Raw genomic sequence first — 25,346 nt, 5'->3', positions numbered from 1 at the left:
AAAAAATAGTGGTGCAATATCAGAAAGGAGTTTCTCAGAGAAAAATTGCAAAGAGTTTGAAGTTATCATCATCTACAGTGCATAATATCATCCAAAGATTCAGAGAATCTGGAACAATCTCTGTGCGTAAGGGTTTAAGCCGGAAAACCATACTGGATGCCCATGATCTTCGGGCCCTTAGACGGCACTGCATCACATACAGGAATGTTACTGTAATGGAAATCACAACATGGGCTCAGGAATACTTCCAGAAAACATTGCCAGTGAACACAATCCACGGTGCCATTTGCCGTTGCCGGTTAAAACTCTATAGTTCAAAAAAGAAGCCATATCTAAACATGATCCAGAAGTGCAGGCATTTTCTCTGGGCCAAGGCTGTGGCAAAGTGGAAAACTGTTCTGTGGTTAGACGAATCAAAATTTTAAGATCTTTTTGGAAAACTGGGACGCCATGTCATCCGGACTAAAGAGGACAAGGACAACCCAAGTTGTTATCAGCGCTCATTTCAGAAGCCTGCATCTCTGATGGTATGGGGTTGCATGAGTGCGTGTGGCATGGGCAGCTTACACATCTGGAAAGGCACCATCAATGCTGAAAGGTATATCCAAGTTCTAGAACAACATATGCTCCCATCCAGACGTCGTCTCTTTCAGGGAAGACCTTGCATTTTCCAACATGACAATGCCGGACCACATACTGCATCAATTACAACATCATGGCTGTGTAGAAGAAGGATCCGGGTACTGAAATGGCCAGCCTGCAGTCCAGATCTTTCACCCATAGAGAAATTTATTTCCATAAAGAGGAAGATGCGACAAAGAAGACCTAAGACAGTTGAGCAACTAGAAGCCTGTATTACACAAGAATGGGACAACATTCCTATTCCTTAACTTGAGCACCTTGTCTCCTCAGTCCCCAGACGTTTGCAGACTGTTATAAAAAGAAGAGGGGATGCCACATAGTCGTAAACATGGCCTTGTCCCAACTTTTTTGAGATGTGTTGATGCCAATAAAACTTACTTTCCCCTTAAAATTATAAAGTTTCTCAGTTTAAACATTTGATATGTCATCTATGTTGTATGCTGAATAAAATATTGAAATTTGAAACTTTCACATCATTGCATTCTGTTTTTATTCAAACTTTATACAACTTTTTTGGAATTGGGTTTGTGTGTGTGTGTGTGTGTATATATATATATATATATATATATATATATATATCTATATATATATATATATATAGCTTCATTACAATGTAAAAAGATGCAAAGAGGAAGCCTCTTTATGTTGATGAGGTTACTGAAGCCATTAATCATCTTAAACTAAAACATATCCGGGGTGAACAATATTGTTGAATTCTACAGATTAATATAATTCTACAATAATTATTTTTGTAAGCTTTTGTAAAATGTGTTATGAAAGCTTCTTTCCCCTTACTCAAGGCCTTATACTGCTCCCAAACCCAACATATCTTCTTAATATAAATCACTATATTTACAGTAAGCTTTAGTTTTTAGTGTCTTAAGAATGTACAAGATGGTATAACAGATTCAATTATGTTTTCTTTTGTGCATGCTTCCTTTTTAATAAAATAAAAGAAGAAGAAAATAAAGTAACTTAAAGTAAAGTAAAGTAAAGTAACTTATGGAAACTGTAATTTATAAGAATATGAGGAAGTAAATGTTTTGACAACTAAGAACAGGAACTAACTATGGAACTTGAAGGGAAGAATATGCTTTATAAACCTGAGAGACTCTCTTCTGGTTTATTCAGCTATTTCTGTTCTTATTTTCAGAGTTTCAAATCTATTCAACAGTGTTTTATGTTATGTTTTACTGAAAAATAAGACACATTATGAAATCTGTAGTTATGAAGAAAGTCTTAATTTACCCAGTTCTTCTAATAATTATGCATAAAAAATGACCTGGATCAGACAACATACATTTACGCAATTTGACAACAGATATGCTGCATGAAATAAAAAACGTTTATTATGATAATTGAACTAGTAACAATATTGTTTTGTTTAGTCACTTGTTTTATGATATATGATGATATAATTATTAAAATACTCAAGTGTTAACCTACACAATGGCTCCTGTGATCTCCAAACTGAACGTACGTAGCCCTCATTCTCTGGTGGAGGGAATGGAGACATTATGTCGAATGACATATGGGGTCTCACTTGGGAGGCCAATCATCTCTGAGTTAAAGAGAAAATGCCAATGAAAATTGGCTAGTGGATTTTGCATAACTGAGCCACTCTTCATGCATACAGGTCTAAATAGGCGACAGGTGCATCCACTCATTAGGTTTTACGCTGAGAAGCCGAGAACGTCTCCCGGCAACAGCGAATGGTTAAAGGTTGAGGCACGTCTCCATTCCCTCCATCAGGGAATGAGGGTTACGTACGTAACCAAGATGTTCCCTAACTGTCGGTCACTACGAGTTATGTCGAATGACATATGGGGTCCATGGAAAATACCACAAGCTGAACCCCGTTACAACCCCTGTGGCGCTGCAATTGTTGACAAGCCACAGCGCGTCACAAAAGCTACGCTAAGGTCGTAACCTTCCCAAAGCCCCAGCACAAATTCACTGACCTTGGTACTTAAAGTCCCTGTAAAGGCAATTTCAAAAAAAATGTCTAAACACATTATACATGTTAGAAATGTATTGCTAAAACATATTACAAAGACTGTGAACTGTAAAACACTGAATTGTGTAGTTAGACCGTTAAACAGTTTCTCACCATTGCTGTGATCTGGATTTTTTGGGCGGGGCTAAAATGGGGGATTGATGACGCACTGCGTCCCCCTGAGCTCCTGGCCCACCCCTAACAATATAAATAGAGCACATTCGCATCAGTTCGCCGCTCAACCACGAGTTACTGTCATACTGTTACTTACGCTGGAGGCTCAAACATACTGTATATGGTTTTGTACAACCAATTAAGCTGTTAGGAGCATCCATTCTGGCTGTAGCGGTGACAGTTGAGTGTGGTGACTGCAGCTTTCCCGTGAGTGGGCGTGGTTTCAGCACAGCCAGCAGACACGCCCCCAGCGTTTGAGAGCTGAGACTACTGCTCATTTTTTCGAGATTTTGATTATTTTATATACTTACTGGCTTTTTTTATCATTAAAATTTTGCTGGGTGGCTAATAACACATTTTTCTGTGGTATGACAAACTCAGAACACATACTTAAATTTGACTTAACAGGGACTTTAAGGAGACCAAAAGGGTGAGTACATCGCTGCTGGATAAGGCCATGCTGCTGTTCCATCCACAAAAAAAGTTTTGGAAGGGATTGTAACTTTCAGTGAAAGATTGATTTTTTTATTTCCTATTTGTTCTTTCAGCCTGGCAAAACAATGGGAAATCGAGTCTTAAGGAGAAAGGTCGCTAAGGAGACCACATTCTACCCATAGGGAGGTGACGTGGAGATACTGGTATGGACTTACCCAGGAGGCAGTACAACATATGGAACAGGTCTCTGAGGCAGGTCCTACCTTAAAGTAGGGATGGAACAACTGCCAGAAGAGACTGACAGAGCGGGTCTGTCAAGGAAAGACACAGGTTTACCAAAGGGAAACCTTACTGTGGAAGAATACACATATGGGATTTCCCAAGGGGTAATGACTGCCGAGGGTGCTGGAGGACGCTCAACCAGGGTTCACCAACCAGGGAACTCTACTGGGAGAAGAAAGGCACTCGCATCCCCGTGTGAGGGGGAATGGCGCAGCAAGTGTGACACTGAGCCAGATCTTCCCGCCAATTACCTGTTTCCCAACACACTGGAAGAAACAGGCTCTACATGAAGGTTGTAAAACCTTGCGAAGGTGTTAGGTGTCGCCCAGCCCGCAGCTCGACAGATGTCTGCCAGAGAGGCGCCGTGCACCAGTGCCCAGGAGGAGATGACACTCTGAGTGGAGTGCTTCTCACTCCAAGGGGGCACGGCTCGTCTTGGGATTGGTACGCCAAAGTGATAGCACCCACTATTCAGTGGGCCAACCTCTGCTTGGAGACAGCCTTCCCTTTCTGCTGGCCTCCAAAGCAGACAAGGAGATGCTCAGAGCCTCTGAAGCTCTGGGTGCGGTCCACGTATATGTGAAGCGCTCTTATGGGACACAGCAACGCCAAGGCTGGCTATTCCTTCCTTCGGGGGCAGCGCTTGCAGGTTCACCACTTGGTCTCAGAAGGGAGTGGTGGGAACCTTGGGCACATATCCAGGCCAGGGTCTCAGGACAACATGAGAGTAGGCTGGCTTGAACACAAGGCACTCTTCACTTACCGAAAATGCTTGGAGGTCCCCTACCTTCTTGAAGCAAGTGAGCGCGGTCAGGAGCACTGTCTTGAGAGACAGTAACTTCAGCTCAACTGACTCAAGTGGCTGAAAAGGACCCCTCTGGAGTCCAGCCAGGACAACAGAGAGATCCCAGGGGGGTATCAGGGGTGACCTAGGAGGATTCAACCTACTGGCACCCATCAGGAACCTAACGATCTGGGCCCGGTTCCCCAAAACGTTCTTATCGCTAAGTAGTTCTTAACCTATTCCTTAACCTCTCTCTTAACGTTATGGCACGATTCCCGACACGTTCGTACGCTAAGTATATCTTCTGTAAGTCACACATTCATAAGGTTGGTCTGGACCTTTCGTAAGCTCTCTCTTAGCGTTGTTTGAGCTCAAGACGCTAGTCGCCGCCACTGTGCAGCAGTCTTTAGAAATCAGCACAGCGCAGTACAAGTCAAACTATGGTATGTTGACAATGTTGTGGCTCAACAATGATTTTATGTTATGGACATTTTAAGACATAATAAAATATGTTTGCAATGGATACAGGCCTATTTATGAAGTTGACTTTATTTGGTATCAGAACTAATATGGTGGTAATTAGCCTAGGCTATTTTGTAATGTCAATAAAGCGTTTAAATTGGCAATCTTTTTTGATAATTAAAATCTGGCAAACAATTTGGCTCTAAATGGCTAAGATCTAAAAATGGGTAAGCATGGTGGTGTCCAGTAAGCAACCAACTCTGGCAGCCATCCAACGTGTCTTTGTATTGAATCAAAGACGGTGCCGGCCGCGGAGCCGTTTAGTCCATGTCAATTTTTTTATTCGGCAAAACTTAAGCCCTTTTGACATTTTGCCTGACGTGGCTATATTAAAAAAATGTCGCCTCCCAAGACAACTCATTATGGAGCTGATGGACCTTCTCAGACCTGCGCTTGCCAGGCTAACACAGCGGAATTTTGCTTTAAGCCCTGAAGTCCAGCTGCTTGCAGCGCTAAGGTTTTTTGCTACAGGGAGCTTCATCGAGGTCGTGGGAGAGGGCTACGCCCTAAGCAAGACCTCGGTGTGGAGGTGCGTCCACACTGTCACCAACGCCCTTCTGCGCCAGGCCGGGATTACAACTGGGGAAATCTGATTGTAAAGTACCTTACCATTAATATAAAAGTGTATTACATAATTTTTAGAAGTCGTTAAACCCATGTCAAGAAGTGGCACAAGTGGCACAATGGGATAAGGAGGGTGGATGATTAGCGAGGGATACCCGGTTCGTCTATCCGTCACAACATACCGTGTGAACATATTACTGACGATTTGATATTTTTATTAATAGTCTATATTTTACGGATAACTTAAACTATGTTAAAATAAATGTTACTGGAATAATTTGAGGAATGTTTCATTTGCATAGAATGTGTTGTCTTTCTTAACGCAGTAATGCACATTCGCGTGAAGTGGAAAATCGATTCCTGAGCAATCGATGCCAACTTATTCAGCACCTTCACTTGGGACAGCGCCTTTGTAACGTCGAACGTGAGAGGCAGCGTCTTAAGAAGCTTCCTAAGGGACATTCCGGGGAACACACTTAGGAACATAAACAACTTTGGCAAGATATATCTTTTGAGTCTTCTTAGCGCGCTAAGAGTGAGCGTTATCGGGGAACCGGGCCCAGGTCATGCTTTCCCAGGGACCGGCCGTCCACTTCATCGTGATGCGCTGCGATAGTAGCGACATACACTTCCAAGGTGGACAGAAAGCACAACTCTGACCAAGCATCTCCGGGGTTCTTCTCAGTGAGAAGAACACCAAATTGAGAACAGCATAGGCCTGCCTCGTCAAAGGAGATCTAGCTTGAGTGATAGTGTCTACTACCACTGGTGGTAGGTCACTTAGGTCTGTCGTGTCCCCTCCAGAAGCCACACATGGAGGTTCCAGAGATCTGGACATGGGTGCCATATGGTGCCCAGCCCCTGAGAAAGGAGGTCCCTCCTCAGGGGGATGCACCAGTGAGAGGCTGTATGGTCAGGAAGTGAAGAATGGGGTTTTGACCTTCAAAAGAGGACAGGAAACGACCTAATCCAGAAGTGAACAGACGAAACAGCATCTTGAAAAGGACGCAAATCGTCTGTGATTTGCTTTTTTAGAAGGAAACTGCTCTTTCAGTCAAAGAACCCAGGGGAACCACTGCTACAGGGACACCGCTGTCCCACTCCGTAACACTGACCAGGAACAGCCCTCGAACAACACAAAGATGAATTTACTTTGTTGTGAAGATCATCAACTACTCAGCTCCGAAGCAAAAACTAATGAGTGGATGCACCTGTCGCCTATTTATACCCGTTTTTCATGATAATATTTTACGCATTTATAAAATTTAATTTATAGGTCTCAATGTTTTCTCCAGTAGAGGGTGACACAACAGTGAGACAAATGCTCTATAGCCTATACAACTCACAAAGAGAATACTTTAGTGGAGTTGTAGAAAGACATGCAATTGGGGGAAAAACTTAATTCAAAACAAGGCTAATGTCTTCCTCAGTGGAATTTACATTGTTTTAGGGGTGTTTAAACACCATTTCTTAAAACCATGTCAAAATATCCTATTTGACATATAAGTTGGCAAAAAGCACGACTTTCCCTGAGGATTCTGTACATAGAGGTGAAGGCAAGTGTACTGCATTCATCCTGAAAAGTGAATCCATAAGATTATGATCAGTGGTTGGCTGCAGTAGGCTATAGGTCATAAACCCTGCCCTCTCCATGTGAATAAATCATCAAAACATCAAATTACACTTCAAATAATTTTCATACTTCCCAATGATGCTTTCTGTAATTTCAGATAATATGTATGATCAAGTTCAAGTTTAGTTTTCTGTAGTTATTTGATGCTATAAAAATAGGGTGCTTGACCAAAGACTTTAGATATACAAAGATGGTGCACTTTATGGAAGCTTGTTTCTGTTGCTGAATAAAAAAATTTAAAAGTTGCAACTTTTTATCTCACAAGCTTCCATAGCACTCCTATTACTTATGCCGTTGATTTTATTGAATGTTGTTTATGCTTTATATTGAGCATAAGAAGCAACTTTTATGAGACAATTGTCGTCAGATTTCAATAATGATTTTGAATCTGAAATGAAACCATAAGCTTGGTAAACAGAATTTAATGTTTCCCCATCCAAACAGATAGGAGCTATAATTGCATGACAGAAATAGAGTTTATGCACGTGGTGTCACCATCAGCTGGAGTGAGTGCGGCTCTGCCCACTGAGTGGCAAAACGAATGAATGGCGGCATTGATTTTTAGCGTAAACGCTTCAAAAGAACACACAAAACACACCTAAAACAAGAAAAAGCTTTGCAATTGACTGTACAAATAGATTCGCCAAAAATTGATGGTATGTTTTTCACAAACTGCCGAAAGCTACAGAAGAGAGAAGCAAATTAATCGCTGCAATTCAAAGAAACAAATGGGGTAGAGGCAGCGAAACACGGATTTGCAGTCATCATGTAATGTCAATATGTTGAATTTTGTGGTAAAATCATACCCTATATATTGTATTGTTATATATTATATTGACAATCCATCAACTCATTAAATATTTACCATCTTATATTCTGCATAATTGGATGGTTTTAAATAAACAATGACAAAAACTAAATACGTTTTTGAGCTGGACGATATGATGATATAACATTGATATAAGTGATCACCCGGATTTAGACCAACCTATTTTGTATTAGAATCTCAAAAGCGCGTTCAGCGGGGGGGGGGGGGGGGGGGGGGGGGGGGGGCGTGGTCGCATTATAAGCAATTGAAGGGAGACGTGAAAAACGTACATCGCGTTGTTTTCATATGGATTACTTTATCACAGAATATTTGTTTTCAGCAGCACTGTTTAGTTTAAAAGTAGACATGTCAGGCTTTCTATAGATATCTCTTTCATGTCTCTGTGTTGAGTATTCACTGAGTTACAGTTCATTTTAATGACGCGTTTGTAAATGAAGATCAGCGCAGACAAAGGCTGCAGACAGCACTCCTTGTTTGTTATCTTTATTTTATAAGTGCACAAAGTTTTTGTTGTTATTATGTCTGTATACAAAAAAAAGTAGACCCTTTACAGATTCGATTGATGTATTGCTCTTATCTGTACGATCAAAACTGAAAGTGTAATTTAAGTTCTTATCGGGGTTATCAGGAGAAAATACCCCAAAACGAGTATATGCGTTAATCGACTTCAGAGGGTTAAATAAAGTGATCACAGGCAAATTTGCTTTATGTATTAAATGTCAGAAAACAAAATTCCTGACTGCATGCCAATATCCATGGACCACTGAATATTTGGTAAGTTGTAAGTTTAAACTTTTACTCAAGTTTGTGCAGTTCCCTTTTGATACTACACTCATACAGCATCGTAAGCCCTTTAGGCTAAGACGCTATGGGGAAAACTCCTTTCTCCGACTTCTGAAGCCTTTTTCAATCATGCAGTGAAACTGCATGGCAATTGGCTCATGAAGTTAAACAAAAGGAACCAATGATTGCCTCTCCTCTGCTAGCCGCTCTCTAGCAGCCCGCCACTCTCGAGCAGCTCGCTGCTTACAGCTCACGCACCCTCTCAGCACTGCTCTCGCGCCCTTCTTGGCGCTTCCATATGCTTTCCTGGACTTTTCTAAAAGAACTTATCTCTAGAGCAATTTCTGTGATGTTTTTGCAAATGTCACGCCACGGCTGTGGCTTGTGCAAAGCACCACTGCACACTGATAACAGGCACAGTGAGTGTAATAACCTTTCCTCATTGCGAGAGCATGAGTCTGGTCTCTTTGCACTCACGGATAGCTTTCTTTTCAGAGAGCAACTCTGCCCCTCGCGCCCTCCCGTTTCTTTCCTAACAGGAACCTGTGAGGAAAAAAACAGCGGGGCAGGAATTCTCAGCACTCGGATGAGAGTGAACTCACGTTGGCTCAAGTCCTGAGTGCCTCACTCTCTCCACAGAGAGAGGTTTCTCCAGTCTGCTTCCTCCGCCCGGACCAGCGCCCCTCTGCCAACGCGAGTGACCTGGTCTCGTTCAGGGGATTTGATGATAAGCAGTTGGATGACAGCATGTCCCTAGTGGCTTTGGATGCCAAGAACTGGATGGGCTCCGTTCATGACCCTGCCCCTTGCCGTCTCTTGAGCCAGTCGACGCCAGGGCTTCGATAGACACCGAGCTCATCCGTGTCTTATCTAAAGCCATCGAGGAGCTCGGTTTAGAGTGGCCCCCACCTAAAGAACCCACACGCAGCCGTTTAGATGAGTGGTTCCTGCCAGGACGCGCCAGGCCCCTCCCCAGTTTAACTCCAATTCTTATCAAACTCACCCGAACAATCTAATCAAGGGGCCCTACCATACACCCGGCGCAATATGGTGCCAGGCGCGCACAAGTGTTTTTTGCTAGTTTCAGCCTGACGCCCGACTTTTCATATCCTGAACCACGTTGTTTAAATAGCAAATGCATTTGCGCCCATTTGTGCGCTCATGGGCATGCTGGCCTGAAAATGAGGTATTTATAAGATTATTATTGTGTAGGCTACATAAATATAAAAATGGCTACATGTCATAATGGATCCGTTTCCTCTCTGGAGACGCGTTTAGTCTTTGCGCTTGCATATTCCGCCATGTAAATACCGAATCCGCCATGTCGCAAGCACAGCTGGCTCTTAAAGGGAATGGGAGATGAGACTCTGATTGGTTTATTGCACATTATGCCCAAAACACACCCATAACTCATTAAGAGAATAGGGACAACTCTTTTAGACCATGCGCCAGGTGCGCAGACCATTTTTCCCCATTGTTACACTAGCTCTGGACATGCCCTAAGTGCACCTGCACCTTGCGCTTTAGACCATGTGCTTAGATCATTAAAGTAGGGCCCAAGGTCTTCAGGATCACTAGAGAGGTACTGGCAGGTGTGTTTGATCAATGTTGGAGCTAAATTGCAGGAAAATGGACCTCGAGGGCCAGAGTTGAGAACTCCTGTATTATACAGAATTAATGAATATAAAAAAAAAACTGAATTCATTTAAACACAACATGAAGAAACATGCCATAGGAGGATAAATTTTCATTACAAGGGATAAACAGTATTGAGAATGGATGGGTGAAGTTAAAATACAGTAGTCAACATTTGAAGTGGATCAAAACCTTTCATCAAAGTTGTCCCAAAAACAAAACAATACCCGTTCTTGTCTTAGGACAATTTTGATTAACTTTTTTGATCCACTTCAAATGTTGACTACTGTATATCATGTTATTTACAATGACTGAACAATTAGAGACAACAAGTTACTGATAATCCCATACAGGTTATGATTCACATTTTCTGGCTAATTGCTATTCAGTCTCTTTTGCTAATTAAAACTAAAGGAATAAGCCTCATAATCAGGTCAGTCTTATGAATGTCTATTTAGAATAGGTGGGGGAAGAGAGAAGCAACCTGCTTTAAGTTTTTAAGTCTATGTGAGAAGAAAACCTTTTACTTTTCATTACACAGTATATGTGGAATTGAGGATGGATGTTGAATGGAGTTAAGATATATCATGTTATTTACAGTGACTGAACAATTAGAGGCAACGAGGTGCAACAGGGTTGATTAACTATAAGGAATGCTGCTGTAGTGAAACTCGGCACCAGGATGCTGACGGTGGAAGAGAGTGCTGTTCATTCACTCCCCTCACCTACATTTCCTGCTATTTGCCTGTTTATTTCACACATAATTGTGTCTCTTTTGCTAATTAAAACTAAAGGAATAAGCCTTGTAATCAGGTCAATCTTATGAATCTCTATTTAGATTGGTGGGGAAAGAGGGAAGCAACCTGCTTTAAGTTCTCTTTTCAAATAGAAGTAGATATTTGTCTAATTCCTTCTGGAGAAAGAATCCAATCATGGAAAGGGAGAGGACAGCCAGAAGGACCAGCTGTAAAATTATGAATGTCTATTTAGAAGAACCAGCTCAAGCAGCAGCATGGTCACTGTTTTCACAGTGTATTCAAGCTGGCAAAACAAATGGCAACAATGCTGGCAATATCCCAATATGACCTGAGCTGTAAACGGTGGTGTTGAGAGCACCTTTGGCACATAACCCTTCTTGGGTTTAAGACTAACGTTACAATCAACTGGCATGAATTTCATGCAAGTGCCAAAAGTATATAGACAGCACTTGAAAGGCCACCACTCACTTTACTGAAGCAGTACAGTTTCTTTAGCAAGAGTGCTTGTAATTCAGCCATCAGCAGTGACTCGAACAGAGGCACTGCCAGAGATTTTAGAACCTAAGCGAGTACCTGAGTTTTGGCTGAGATCAGATTAGTCTTGCATAACCAGACCTTCAGACTGACAGCAGAAGGTCTGGGAACCTTGGTCACTTTGAATGGCCAAGAACCACCAAAAGGCCATATGACTGACAGGTAAAGCAACCAATCAATCAAGTTTAGTTTAGGGGTGTATAAATGACAATAACAGAATTTTGTGAACTTTACATATTTCGCAAATGAGGGGTTTGGTGCCACTGCATCCTTGTTTCCAGGTGGAACATTAAAGAACGCGACACACACGTCTCCCGCAAATTGGAATTCAACCAATCAGATGACGACTTTGAAATTCCTGAAGTGTTTCTAATTTTGTGTGTGATATGCATCAGATGTTTAGCCAGCGGTCCATAGGAGTGATGTCTCAGGCTGAGACTAGCCTACTCTGAATGAGGATAATCTGGCCAAGTTCAGATAGTCCAAATAATTCAGTACATACAATCTTAGTGGGGAAGAGCCATGTACACATATTGTGAATGTGTGTGAAACCTAATGACAGGCCAAAAGGAAGAACAAATGGAGTTTGTTGGTTGGGATGTGGCTGAACTTTAGTGTCAGCTTGCCAATTGGGCCAGCTGCTCAGGTTTTCTGCAGAAAGGCAAAACAGCTGCTCAGGTTTTCTGCAGAAAGGCAAAGGTGGATCTAGAGGTTTATAAAGTGGAGTGTAGTGTTTCTAATTAAAACTAATTAAAATTAAAATGTATTTTTTGTATTTAAAGCTTAATGTATGTATGTATTTATTTATTTATTTGTTTGTTTATTTATTTATTTATTTAGCTTTTTTATGTTATAGCCTAACATCATAGTTTTTTTACATTACCTTGGCATGAAATTGCTAGATTTAAATCAGAGTTTAGCTCCAACTTGCTCAACACACATACAGAACGTGTACGTTTTAATAATTTATTTTCCTATTTGGAATGAATTAACGAGAAAAGAAATGAAAAGGCGGCTTGTTTATTCGTTTTGTTTTAACAAACGAAAAAATTCGATTTTGGTTCGAATTCTCATGTTTCGTTTTCGGTTTACAAATCGGTTTATAGTTTCGATATTTCATTTGCATTCACTGAAACGCCCCCTTCATCTGATTGGTCAAATCACTCTGGCTTCAGTACGAGTTTTTAATTCTGTCAGACAGAATATGAGTCAGTACGAGTGCGGCACTGAATATTGATCTTTAATAAAATATTGTCTGAAACCACCACTCACTGTTAACTACGGATAACATTTGAAGCAGGAAAATGTTGCTAGGCACATACATAATTTGTGCTGCTGCGACTTGCAAGCGAACTATAGGCTACTATATGTTGACAGATTATTTGTATATCATTGTATGAATATTGTGTGTCCCATTGGCAAATGCAGTGCAAATAGTTCTTTGGATAAAATTGAAGTGGAAGTAAAAAAGTAAAAAAAAAAATCCATAACAGGCTGAACAGTACCACGATAATTTGTCTGTAACATTTCACAACTCTCGTTTTTCATTTAGATCAAAAGGCACTAGGTGTGTGTGACACATGAATAAATAGGCCTAATCGGGGACATTAAATAGAAATAAAGTTTATAATATAGATATTAATATAATAACATCTAATCATTATATTAATATTTAACTTACATCTGAAAGGTTTCCGTAACCTCTCGCGAGATCTCAGCAAAAAGTCTCACGATTTATTTCCACAACATAATGCATGATGGGATACAGTAAGCCTTGAATACAGCTCTGGGGTCTCATTGGCCCTGTCCCAAATGGCACACTCCAGACTTGTGGACTTCCTCAGAGTCCACACTTTGGTGACGTCATGTAGTGCAGACCTATAGGGCCCTTGGCGCGAGTCCACAAGGGCGCATTGAGAGGTATTTTTGGGACAGACTCGATCGTCACGCCGGAAATATCGGCCTGGTTGTTTTTTGACAGGAGCTGCAGGTTCGGGGAATATGCTGCCTATGTTCCATTTGAACTAAGATTAAAATTTTAACACATAATAAACATGTGCATAGGTTTCAGATGAATTTACAGGTTTAAATATAAATACTAGGTTTACATATGATTTAGTAAAGCCCTGACATTCGGTTCTATTTATTTAATGAATCATAATGCGATCGTATTATTCAATGCGCTATTATTATGTTTGAGATATCAACCACTGGTCGATGACCATAATGTTTGTATAAACTGTAGGTAACAACTGGTAAAATGTACACCTAGGTCATAAAGACCGTAATGATACCTACACTTAAATATTTTCTTCTCAGCCATGTCATCAATTGCTCTTGAGCGAAAACTCCTCCCATCCGTTGTCTGATTGGCATTTTGCAAGGATTCCTGGGTAGTTAAATCTATGCGGGCTACGCGGAAGACCGCTTCAAGTGTACAAAGGGGGCGCTGCTGAGCACACTTCAGAGCATTAAAATGCTGAATGGGATGGCCTACGGACTCGTAGACTCAGCAAGCACACGCAATTTAAGTCCACGAGACCGAAAGTCTACATGAAGTGCGCCATTTGGGACAGGGCCAATTATAAAACTCTCCGTAGATTTCATCCTAAAAGTGTATGTATGCACAAAAGCTAAATTTCCGTTCGCACAAAAGTTTTCATATTTATAAAACCATGGGTACGCCAGAACCTGCGCAAAAATCCCTTTATAAATCCCAGTCAGGGGAAGATTGTGCGTACGTGCATCTCCACCTCATCTCCTCCCCGAAATAACCATATATGGAGCTTACAGCGCCTAGTTTTACTATGCATAACCTCATCTGCATATAATTTCCATGCACATTCCCATGCACGTGACACCATGTTTAACACCGAGACATTAAGGAAATATGAGATGGGGACTATAATGCCATTTGTGCCATACAAATTAATTTTTTATTGCCAAAAATATTCAGTATCCTTGTTATGTTTTATAATAAATATATGAAAAATATCCATACAAACAAAATGGTTTAAAGTTGTTCTCAGATATATCTTTGAATAGAGTTGATCTCATTCTTTTTACACTGGCCAAATAGTATTTCAATTGTTTTGAACAATTCAAATCAATTAAATGTATGCAGTTTTGCTGATGAAACATCTTTTAGCTATTTTTAGTGGAAACAGATAGGCCCATATGTGAAATTGTAAAATGATGTAATTTCAGTGTTTATCCCCTGAATGCGAGTGGTAGTATTTAATGTAAATGTGTATATCGACATGAAAACAGAGTTTAAAATTGCTGTTTACCTAATTACTTTTGTCACTCCAGGAAAAAGAGTGCGTACCCATGGTCTAGATTAGAATGTTCGTACGGTGCGTACATATTTACGGCAAGTTTATTTTTTTTTTATAAATCACGATATGTGCGTGGAAAATTGCGTACGCATGTTTCTATGCCCATTTTGTGCGTACGCAACGTTTATAAATGAGACCCCTGGAGCGGTATTCGAGATTTAGTGTGTGTTTGTGTTAAGGGCACTGCGTATTGGCGTTTTTAAGAACTGGGACAGTCTTGCGCACTTACTTCCTATCGCGCGCACGCTCTCTCAAGTGGCCAAGCCCATATGGCCAAAAGACCGCTAGTGAGGGTATTTGTGCAAAAACCCTTCTAGACTTAACCTGGATATGACGACTGCGGAAGTCATACAGAGAACCCGGAAATGTGTTCAGGTTTAGAGTTTTACGTGCTGTTTTCTGACAAATTGTTATTTTTGTATATTATGTAAAATATATATAAATTTATATCGGAGCACCATGATCATCAGGTATGTTCGTGATTTTATTAACGAAGTTCTGTTTTTACGAAACGAGTCGTGATCCTTCACAGCCGTACTTTCACTTCTGACCTGCCCGCGATACATGGGGGGAACAAAGTGAAAGTTTGCGCTCGCTTTAGTATTTGGTCTGATTTGTTTTGTTACTTACTTAAACTAGCATTAATAGGCACCCCCGTCAACATAATTAATACATTGATTATGGGTTGATTAATTATCTAGTTACAGATTAATACCCAGAGAAATAGCTGAAACTATTATTCTGATTTAGCTATTAGCATTAGCATGTTGTATTGTCTTTTTGTGTGCTGGTGCATGTGCAGTTATTTTTTATTTGATAGTTTGATTGACAGAGTCTTATAGTGCATTTAAGATGGTATTTTACCAACACATAAGATGGGGGAAAATGCTCCTTTATTTTATGAACAACAACATTTATGATGTTTACAGTATCTATCTACACCATCTATAGCAAAATTATGCAACATCTTGTATTTTCTTAAGCAGAATTGTAAATTGTGTTAATTTGGTTGCAAAATTGGTGCATTTGGACAATTTAGTGACAATTTACAATGAAATTGTAATGAAATCAGTTAAATTTAGACACTTCTGTATAAACATTTAGCATATTTACAAGTTTTTATGAAGTTTGGCATGCTGAATATGATGATTTTCATATTCAGCATGCCAAACTTGCACCAATTTACATAGTAAATTCCTTTTGGTCAATATTTTTTGTGTATCATTATAAAAAATACAAAAATATATGTTGACAACTTTTACAAGCTATTAAAGAATTATAGAAGAAACATTACAAAATTAAGTGAAACAGATTTTTGTTACATTGTGTTACTGTTCTAAGCTGATTTGTGTTAGGTCCGTCAGCAAGCCGATGTGCGTTATATTATCTTCAGTCGCTTCCCATTATGCTTTGAGTGTTGTGAGTATTGACATTTCAGCAAGTCAGAGAGCTTTTCTAATTGGCATGACGACTTGTGATCAGTTCTGCTTATCTCAAACAATGTCATGATCTACTAGTTGAGATCAAGGAAGTTAAACTTTTTTTTTCTGTTTTTTTTTTTTCTTCTGTTTCTGCAGTTGGTGCTTTATCTGTGTGTTTGCAGTGCTGATAAACAAAGGTGAGCACCTAAACTATATTTGAATGATACATTCATGTCACATGTATTAGGGCTGTGCAAAAAATCGAATGCGATTTTCATGCGCATCTCATCAGTAAAGACGCTCCTGTAATTAGTAGTATATCTCCAGCACGTGCGTTAAGATCAGGGTTGCCAGGTTTTCACAACAAAATCCTGCCCAGTTGCTTCTCCAAAACTAGCACAATCGCGTTTCTAGGAGGTTTCCCGATAAAAAATTGCATCCCGGGGTTAAAATATACATTTTATGGCAGGGTTGCCTTGGTAAAATTGGCATTTTAGGGGCTAAATATCACGTTATTGGTATTGGTGTCGCTTCAACTCGCGGACATGAAAAAACAACCGCAGACTTGGCAACACTGGTTCAGGTGGAGCGGCATTTACTACACAGAGCCCATAGTCCACCGACAAGCTACACAAAATCGCTTTCAAAATCGACAAAGATTGTCAGTGAATTACGGCTCTGCGTAGTAAATGCCAACCAGTGTTGCCAAGTCTGTGGTTGTTTTTCATGTTCGCATGGGTTGAAGAGACCCCAATACCAGTAACGTGATATTTAGCCCCTAAAATGTGAATATTACCAAGGGAACCCCGCCAAAAAACGTGTATTTTGTATCGCCCGGAACGAAACGCGATTTTGACTAGTTTTGAGAAGCAATTGGGCAGGTTTGTTTTGAAAACCTGGCAACCCTGATCTTAACGCACATGCTGGAGATATACTGCTAATCACAGGAGCGCCTTTACTGAGGAGATGCGCATGAAAATCGCATTCGATTTTTTTGCACAGCCCTAACATGTATAAATGTCAGATTGTGTGTTTACAATTAAAGTTTCTGTCATTTCAGTGTCTCTGGATGTCAAAGTAGTGGGGTTTTTAATGGCGGTTCTGTTCTCCTGCCGTGTTTCTTCAGCAAAACATGATCTTAAACCTCAAGGACATAAATGTGCTTTGGCGAGACAAATACAGTGAGACTATTTATGATTTAATTAAAGGTAAAAGATTCATTAGACACACAGGATTCACGTTACCAGAACAGGAACACAGACTTTCCCTGACGAGTATGAGAGCGAGGAAACTTCTCCATCAAACTCAGCAATCTCACTCATGCTGATGAATGAGAATTCAACTGCTTCATCACACACTCATCGTTTTCTGATAAGGAGACTGTATGGCTCTTCATTTATGGTGTGTGTAAAATAATGGATTGAAAGTTTAAAATAAAATTAGTCTAAATGCTGCTGTGTATAGAGTATAAGTGATGGATCTTTTATCTTTAAACACAGTGTTAGTAATGTCATGTTTTTTTTTTTCTTTTTTTATGAACTTGTTTTTTTTGCAGAAACTGTAAATCAATCTACTGAAGAAGAAAACAAACAAGTACCAGAAACACAGTCAAGCTGGATGAAAGACATTATTAATCTGTATTGGCCTTCTTTTAACTTTAATAATTGTCCTGTCTGTAGTCTATGTCAATTGTTGCAGGAGGAGAAAAGTCTCAAGCTCCAATATAGAAGGGAAAGTGTCATACTGAAGGTCCTGTTATGCACAGAGCGTGTCAGTGGCATCTGAGCAGCCCGTATTTTCCAGCACCCATCTTAAAGGATTGGTTCACTTTCAAAATTAAAATTTCCCTGATAATTTATACCCTTTGAAGCTGCACTGAAACTGTCATTTTGACCTTCAACCTTGGAAGCCATGGATTCCACTACGAGGGAGGAATAATCCTGAAAAGTTTTCATTAAAACCTTTATTTATTTATTTATATATTGTCGTGGCCTAACGGTTAGAGTGTTGGCCTTGCAATCCAAGGGTTGTGAGTTCGAGTCTCGGGCCGGCAGGAATTGTAGGTGGGGGAGTGAATGTACATCGCTCTCTCCACCTTCAGTACCACGACTGAGGTATAAATGAGAATAAATGGCTGCCCACTGCTCCGTGTGTGTGTGTGTGTGTGTGTGTGTGTGTGTGTGTGTGTGTGTGTGTGTGTGTGTGTGTGTGTGTGTGTGTGTGTGTGTGTGTGTGTGTGTGTGTGTTCACTGCTTTGTGTGTGTGCACTTTGGATGGGTTAAAAGCAGAGCACGAATTCTGAGTATGTGTCACCATACTTGGCTGTATGTCACGTCAATTTCACTTTCACTTTTTATGGCGCATCTCTTTGATAACCATCTCTATAACTGGCCACCAGCACGTGATAATTGACTATATGACCAGAATTCATTGTAAATGCTGAATTTCTAGCCAAACTCAGGATGTTCTGTAATTGGCATACAAAGTTGCTAGCAACTATTTTTCTTATTTATTTTTCTTACTCAAATTATTCTTACTGTATTTTTCTAGTGCTCAATAAATCACTTATATGATGTCTAAGTTTCTGTCTATTCTTTTATAATTGAAAAAAAAAAAAAACTATGCAGTGGTATGTTTCATGACTAAAATAGTTTGTAGAACCCTTCAATACAGTTGGTAAATATTTTATTTATATTTGGGGTGGGGGGGACTAGACATAGTCTCAGAAAAATGTTTGCAGGAATCTCATTTTTCATGGTATCTTCTTCAGATTTGAAATAGAAACTCGTGAGACATTTGACTTTCAACCCATTGCTCCAGGACTGGTTTCATGTATTTTTATATCAAATAAAACAGAATTCAGTGTAGTAAAAAAATATTTCAAGGCACTTCAGTGTCTATAACTTTTAATATTTCTGAGCATTATCAACTCTGGTTGATAAAAAGTAAGGCCCAAAGAGTCTTCTTTCTAAAGACACCAAAATTTGTGACACACTGAATTAAGGAACTGTTACAATTTTTAAGTTAGGTAAGGCACTTTCAGCTGTGAGACCCATAATGGAGGGTGCTGGCTAACAGGTTAACAATTCTGTACCACAAGTGTGTTCTCAGAGTAAATGTATCAATAATAATTATAACCATTACAACCTTTGTTTTTAGTGTCTTAAGAATGTTTAAGATGATATAATAGATCCCCAGTCTGTTATTTGATGTGCACATTTTCAATATTAATACTGTTAGACATTGTCACTGTCAGGATTTTGATTTCAGGTGAGACTTTGTTGAATTTTTAGACATTTATAAAGTATTTAATTCTTCTGAGGACATTTGTTTGTTTATCTATTCAAATTAAATAAATAAAAAATTCAGTAAAAGATAAAGTCACTTATCTGGATTGTGTCATTTCTAAGAATATGAGGAGTAGATGTTTTGACAACTTCTGTTATGACAACAACAGGAACTAAATATGTGCTTACATAGAAACTTAAACTAAACCTGAGAGTGTCAGGTTTTCTCTGCTACTTCTCCTTATGGGTCATTCCACAAAACCAGTGCCTTTTTCCACTTGGAATAAATAAATAAATAAATAAACACACACACACACACACACACACACACACACACACACACACATGTTTATTTTACCTTGAAAAGTAACAGTAACAGATTTGACAATTTCAAACAAATTAATTTCCTAATTTCTAGCTACTGTAATTGTCAAGTTCATAAAAGCACTTTGTACACTTTGAAAGGATTTTACCTGTAGATATTGATTATATTTGATGTAATAAATAATTGTTTAAATGTACATTTTAAAAATGGTAACAGTATTGACACTGCATGATGGCCCCTCTCAGTTCAAACCTCATAAATCATCAAAAATAGAACAAATATAGAAGTGAGATGATGTAACCTCCTAGATGTGATGTCACTTGAATGTACATTATTTTACAAGGGTTTTTTTGATGAGGGTAACAGGGATGACATAAAATCAGGGGGACACCAATAAAATGAATAAAATTCCATAGAAAAAAAATGCATAATTATCCCAAAACTCTGCTAAACAATGAGACTATATTAAAACATTATGCAAAATTTATTTTTTTATATAATTTTGCCCTTCATTTTGCAAATTAAAAGTCCTGGTGAAAAATAAAAAATCGTAGTGATGGACAGGCCAAAAACCTTACACTTATCTGCATTAATGTTATTTAAATTATTTAAAATAATATTTAATTGACTTTTTAATGTAATATTGATGAAAAAAATACATTGCAATACATAGTAGTGTTATGTTTTTAAATTGCAAATTTATTTGCTTCGTTATATTAAATCTATGTTTGATTATTTCTTATTTCTTAGGGGCGCAAAAGACACCACGCCTTTTTATGTTATGTTTTACTTGGAAAAATAAGACGTGTTACATTACAAAATTCGTAGTTATGAAAAAGGCAGCCTTAATTTTGACACAATATGACAGATATATTCTTTGTAATTTCTGTTTATATTGACAATTAAGTTAAGTATATAATATTATTTTTTGGTAAGTCAATGTGTTTATGAGGCATAATTGTAATTTAATACTTAAGTGCTGCCCTACAAAAATATTCTCACAGAGGTTTATTCTTTCTGATGATGACTCCTGTAATCTTGAACAAATAAAACATTTGTTTAAATTGGTTTAGTTTTGTGAATAAGCTAACAGTCTCTGGAAAAACAGTTTGGACATTTGTAATATGATTGTGATATCTCTACACATTTATATATTTATAAAAGAAGTTACATAATCGCATTCTGTTGAAAAGAGCCAATCAAATAATGAATAATGTACTCAAACTTACATGAGTACAAGAGCAGAGCTTCCTTTCGTAGCTCCTCTGGGAAAAGATTGTATTCTGAATTCTGATCCTCAAGTGAAACTTTTCTCTGAGCGATATTTTATGTATTCTTGCTGTCACTCAATGCAGGAAAGGAATGCAGAGAATCCAGTTACCTCCTCATTCATGAGCCGCTGAGAAACCGAAAGGATAGCGATATAGAGAACTGAAAACAACGGGTATATAGTCTGGTTTTTCCACACATTTGCCTTTCAAATTTTGTTTACTAACTACACCAGCAGAATAGAGCAGAAAAACAATCGAACATGAAAACCTTTCCTGAAAAATACTACAAAATATGCAATATGTTTATCTGATGATAATGTCTGCCCCAATGTACCATCAAAAACAGAGATATATGCTGAAAACTAGTTAATTAGATATTAGAAATAGGCCTATAGCTTGTTACTAGGCTGTCATCTTTGTTATATTGTTACGCCAGTAGGTGGCGGCAAGGGATTGTCCCGCACTCACACAAGTAAACTTGTCATTAGTGAAAATAAGAGGTGTGTTTGACCTGAAGTGAAGCTGCACTGATCGGTGTGTGACATCAGAATACGGAGAGAGAGCAGATGGCTCCATATGGTAAAACCACTGACAGGTGATTAAGTGAAATGACAATGTTTCCATTCTTCATCTTTACAATGGAACTGTAATGCCAATTTTTGAAAGAAAATTACTTAATTCACAAAAAAAAAAAAGTATTATGCTCGCTTGAGGTGGTTTCAGCTGCTCGCTCTGAGGTGGTAATTTATTAAATATGAAAATTATTATATTCAGTGGCTTCTCTTATAGTGGAAATTTATTGCCAATTTATCAGGAAGTGCAGATTTAGTTCTTTTTGACTTGTGGATGGAAACTTTTTCGCAAATGTTTATGTGATATTCCAGTTTTGCAAATAAGTTCAATTCACAACTTTGGAGGGAAACCCCAACTACTGTAACTGCAGGTGAACAAATATACAAAACTAAACCTTTTTTCCTAGGTTTCCTAAAGGGGAATGAGGGACATAAGTATTAATGGATTACTAGTCTTTGAAGGTAGTGATATCTAATAAACTTCTCTTTCCTTTGTAATAGCAAACAAATGGAGTGTCTTCATGTGGGTTTGAGCCTGTCCCTATTTCCCTATGCAGGGTGTCTGGTCATTGAGTTTTCTATTCCACTATGTCCCTGTCCTTCCTGAGGTGTTGGCAGTTTCTCCTCAGAACCTGAGACTTGAACTCTCTAACCATTAGGCCACAACTGCCCCTAATAATTTAATTCTCCCAAATGGAGTTCCTAGAACTTAATACATTCCTAGTTCCTGCGGTGCGAACATGCCTCTTGTTTTAGAGCAAGTGACTGTCTGATTTAAGGAACTTTGCTTCTTCTCAATTGAAACTTTTCTGCGTTCAGTTTGATGTTATTTTCTCTGCATTTTTTAAGCAATGCTATCAGGTTGTTTGTCATGGTCCTGGTTTGTTTGCTTTTCTTGTGTCTCACCCTCTCCAGTGACAAGGATGTCATCAGCGATGAAATAGATACCTTGCAATACCTTCTTCCCATAGTGCATCTTGCTGCCATCTCTTTCCCTGTGAACAATTTTCATGCTCATTAAAGTCGTTTTTGTTACAAACTGCAGATTTGCTGTCTGCACATCTAAACAGTGTCTGCTTACTTTGTCCATTAACTCCGTCCCGAGAAAGAACTGCCCACTGAGGCTCATACTTCTGAGAGACATGTAAACTGGCCAACAGAGCTGATAAAAGTTACAGGTATCTGTAATTTACTGTAAAACTTATCACTATTATACTGGTCTTGCAGTCTGTCAAATTAGGTTACTTGTTACTGAAACCTGTCAAGTCAAGCAACACATGAAGGGTTTTGGTTCCAAAACATGAGAAAAACAAATAAATTCCCACCCAAATCAGTATTGTATCTGGTCAGTATTAAAAAGTAAATTTTTTACAATTTTACACAAAATGTGATATCCACCATGTTATTCTGTCATGTTTTTCCCCAATCTTTCCAAAAAAAAGTAAGAAACGCCTCCTTTCTCTGCAGAATGCGATACATCCGCTCAACCAATCACAGTGCACCATTCCACACATTGTAAAGAGTGACTGACAAGCTACACAACATGTTCATAATCACAGATGAATTACCTTCGATTATGAACGCGATATTGCGTAGCTTGTCAGTGATCTACGGCTATGTGTATTAAATACCACTCATCTGAAATCAACGTGATGGAGATTTACTACTAATCACAGAACCGGCTTTACTGACGAGAGCGCATGACATTCGCCTAAACAGGACCCGAAGTACATAATTATCAGGTTTGCTTTTTTAAAACAGTATGCGACAACAGCGGGAAAACTATAGAACAGCTCGTTCCTCGCGTCACACATCATTACGCTATTTTTACATCACTGCACATTTCGCAGTGCAGTAATTTCTAGTTTTGGTTTTCAATCTGATTAAGTGTTTACTAATGGTAGCTGTGTTTACATGGACCCTACAAATCTGATTGTAATAGGACTAGAAGCACAGTCAGAATAATAGAGTCACAGTAACCATATCAGTCGAATTGAATTGTCCAGATCCGACTAAAATTTCAATCAGATTGTAAGGGGTGGTTTATTCCTTTTTAAATTCCGAGCGAGAGGACATGTAAACACTTGATTGGATTGAAAAATGATACTGGAAAGTACTGTGCATGCGCAGTGACGTAGAAATAGTGTAATGACGTGTGACACCTGGAACAAGCTGTTCTTCCTGGAAAATAAAGTGGCATAAATGAGTGTCCAGTCATTATAAAACTACCCTTTCACTCAGCGTCTGTGAAGTGGAGCAGAACAATGTCCCACCAGTCCTTGTTTTAAGACTTTTTTGATCTTACCAACAGACAACTTGTTTTGGGTGCGGGGAAGTTACACTTTTACTGCTAAGCTGCACAGGACAACAGTTCATGTGCTGGTCGTCACCTAATTAGGACCTGAAGTAGATTAATATCAACTGTGCTTTTTAAAAAAATATGGAACAACAGTGGGAAACTCTGTATATTCATCCAGTGTGGCGCATTCGGATTCATCAATCAGAATTAATTAATTCTGATGGAAGCAAAAGTGTCCCATTGTAAACATACCTAGTGTTGTGGGAGAAGGGAAATAAGAGTTATCACTGAAGATAAACTATCTACGGATGTTGTAGTCCCAAATGAAATGCACATTATGGGTAGTGTAGTTTGGAGAAAAATGTGTTTGTGTGATGTGTGCTCTCGCTGTGCTGTGTAGTTCAAAAAACAGAGAAAGAACATTTATATTCTGCTTTTATTTCTGTTAATTCAGGTCAATCCACCCACCCAGGGTTTTTTTTTTGCCTTGCACTGTAACTACTGACAACTTTTATCTGCATGACAGAGTAAAAGGGCATGCATCGGCTAACTTTGTTCTGTCTCATCATTGCACAAACATTAATTAACAAGCTGTTACACTGCTTCCCGCTGAGACTGATGAAGTGGAGAGAAAGTAACAGCAGTTATCAAATAACTAAATTATGATATTTGCTCATTCGGGTAGGTGCTGGGATATTATCTATCGGATTGCAATGTATATTCATTTTGTTAATTCCATTACACATAGTGCATGTCTATTTAGAGTTAAGACAGTCGTCGTGGTAGCCAAGGCTCACATAGTCATAGGCCACTATTGTTAATCCAGTCAGCGTGGTAGCCCAGGCACACATAGCCATAGGCCCATATTGTTAAGCCGGTCGGCGTGGGTAGCCCAGGCACACATGGCCATAGGCCACTTTTGTTAAGCAGGCCATCATGGTAACCAAGCCTCACATAGTCATAGGCCACTATTGTTAAGACGGTCTGCGTGGTAGCCAAGGCTCCCATAGCCATAGGCCACTATTGTTAAGCAGGCCGTCATGGTAGCCAAGGATCACATAGTCATAGGCCACTAGTGTTAAGCCGGTTGGCATGGGTAGTCCAGGCAGACATAGCCATAGGCCACTAGCACCCTCTGAAGTCGATTAACGCGTATACGCGTTATGAGGCATTTTGTCCTGATAACCCCCGAAAAGAACTTAAATTACACTTTTTAGTTTTGATCGTACAGATCAGAGCAATACATCAACTGAATCTGTAAA

The 25,346-nt window shown here is 39.2% G+C and overlaps 1 long non-coding RNA gene across 1 annotated transcript in view; it reads right to left on the bottom strand.

The window, feature by feature from the left end:
- LOC122144006 overlaps positions 1-25,346 on the bottom strand; it is a 55,716-nt gene that overhangs the window by 10,457 nt on the left and 19,913 nt on the right. The window lies entirely within an intron of this gene.

The sequence above is a fragment of the Cyprinus carpio genome, unplaced genomic scaffold (assembly GCF_018340385.1).
Source record: "Cyprinus carpio isolate SPL01 unplaced genomic scaffold, ASM1834038v1 S000006557, whole genome shotgun sequence".
NCBI lineage: Eukaryota > Metazoa > Chordata > Actinopteri > Cypriniformes > Cyprinidae > Cyprinus > Cyprinus carpio.
Note: the sequence above shows the minus strand (reverse complement) of the source record. Positions and strands in the feature narration are given on the sequence as shown.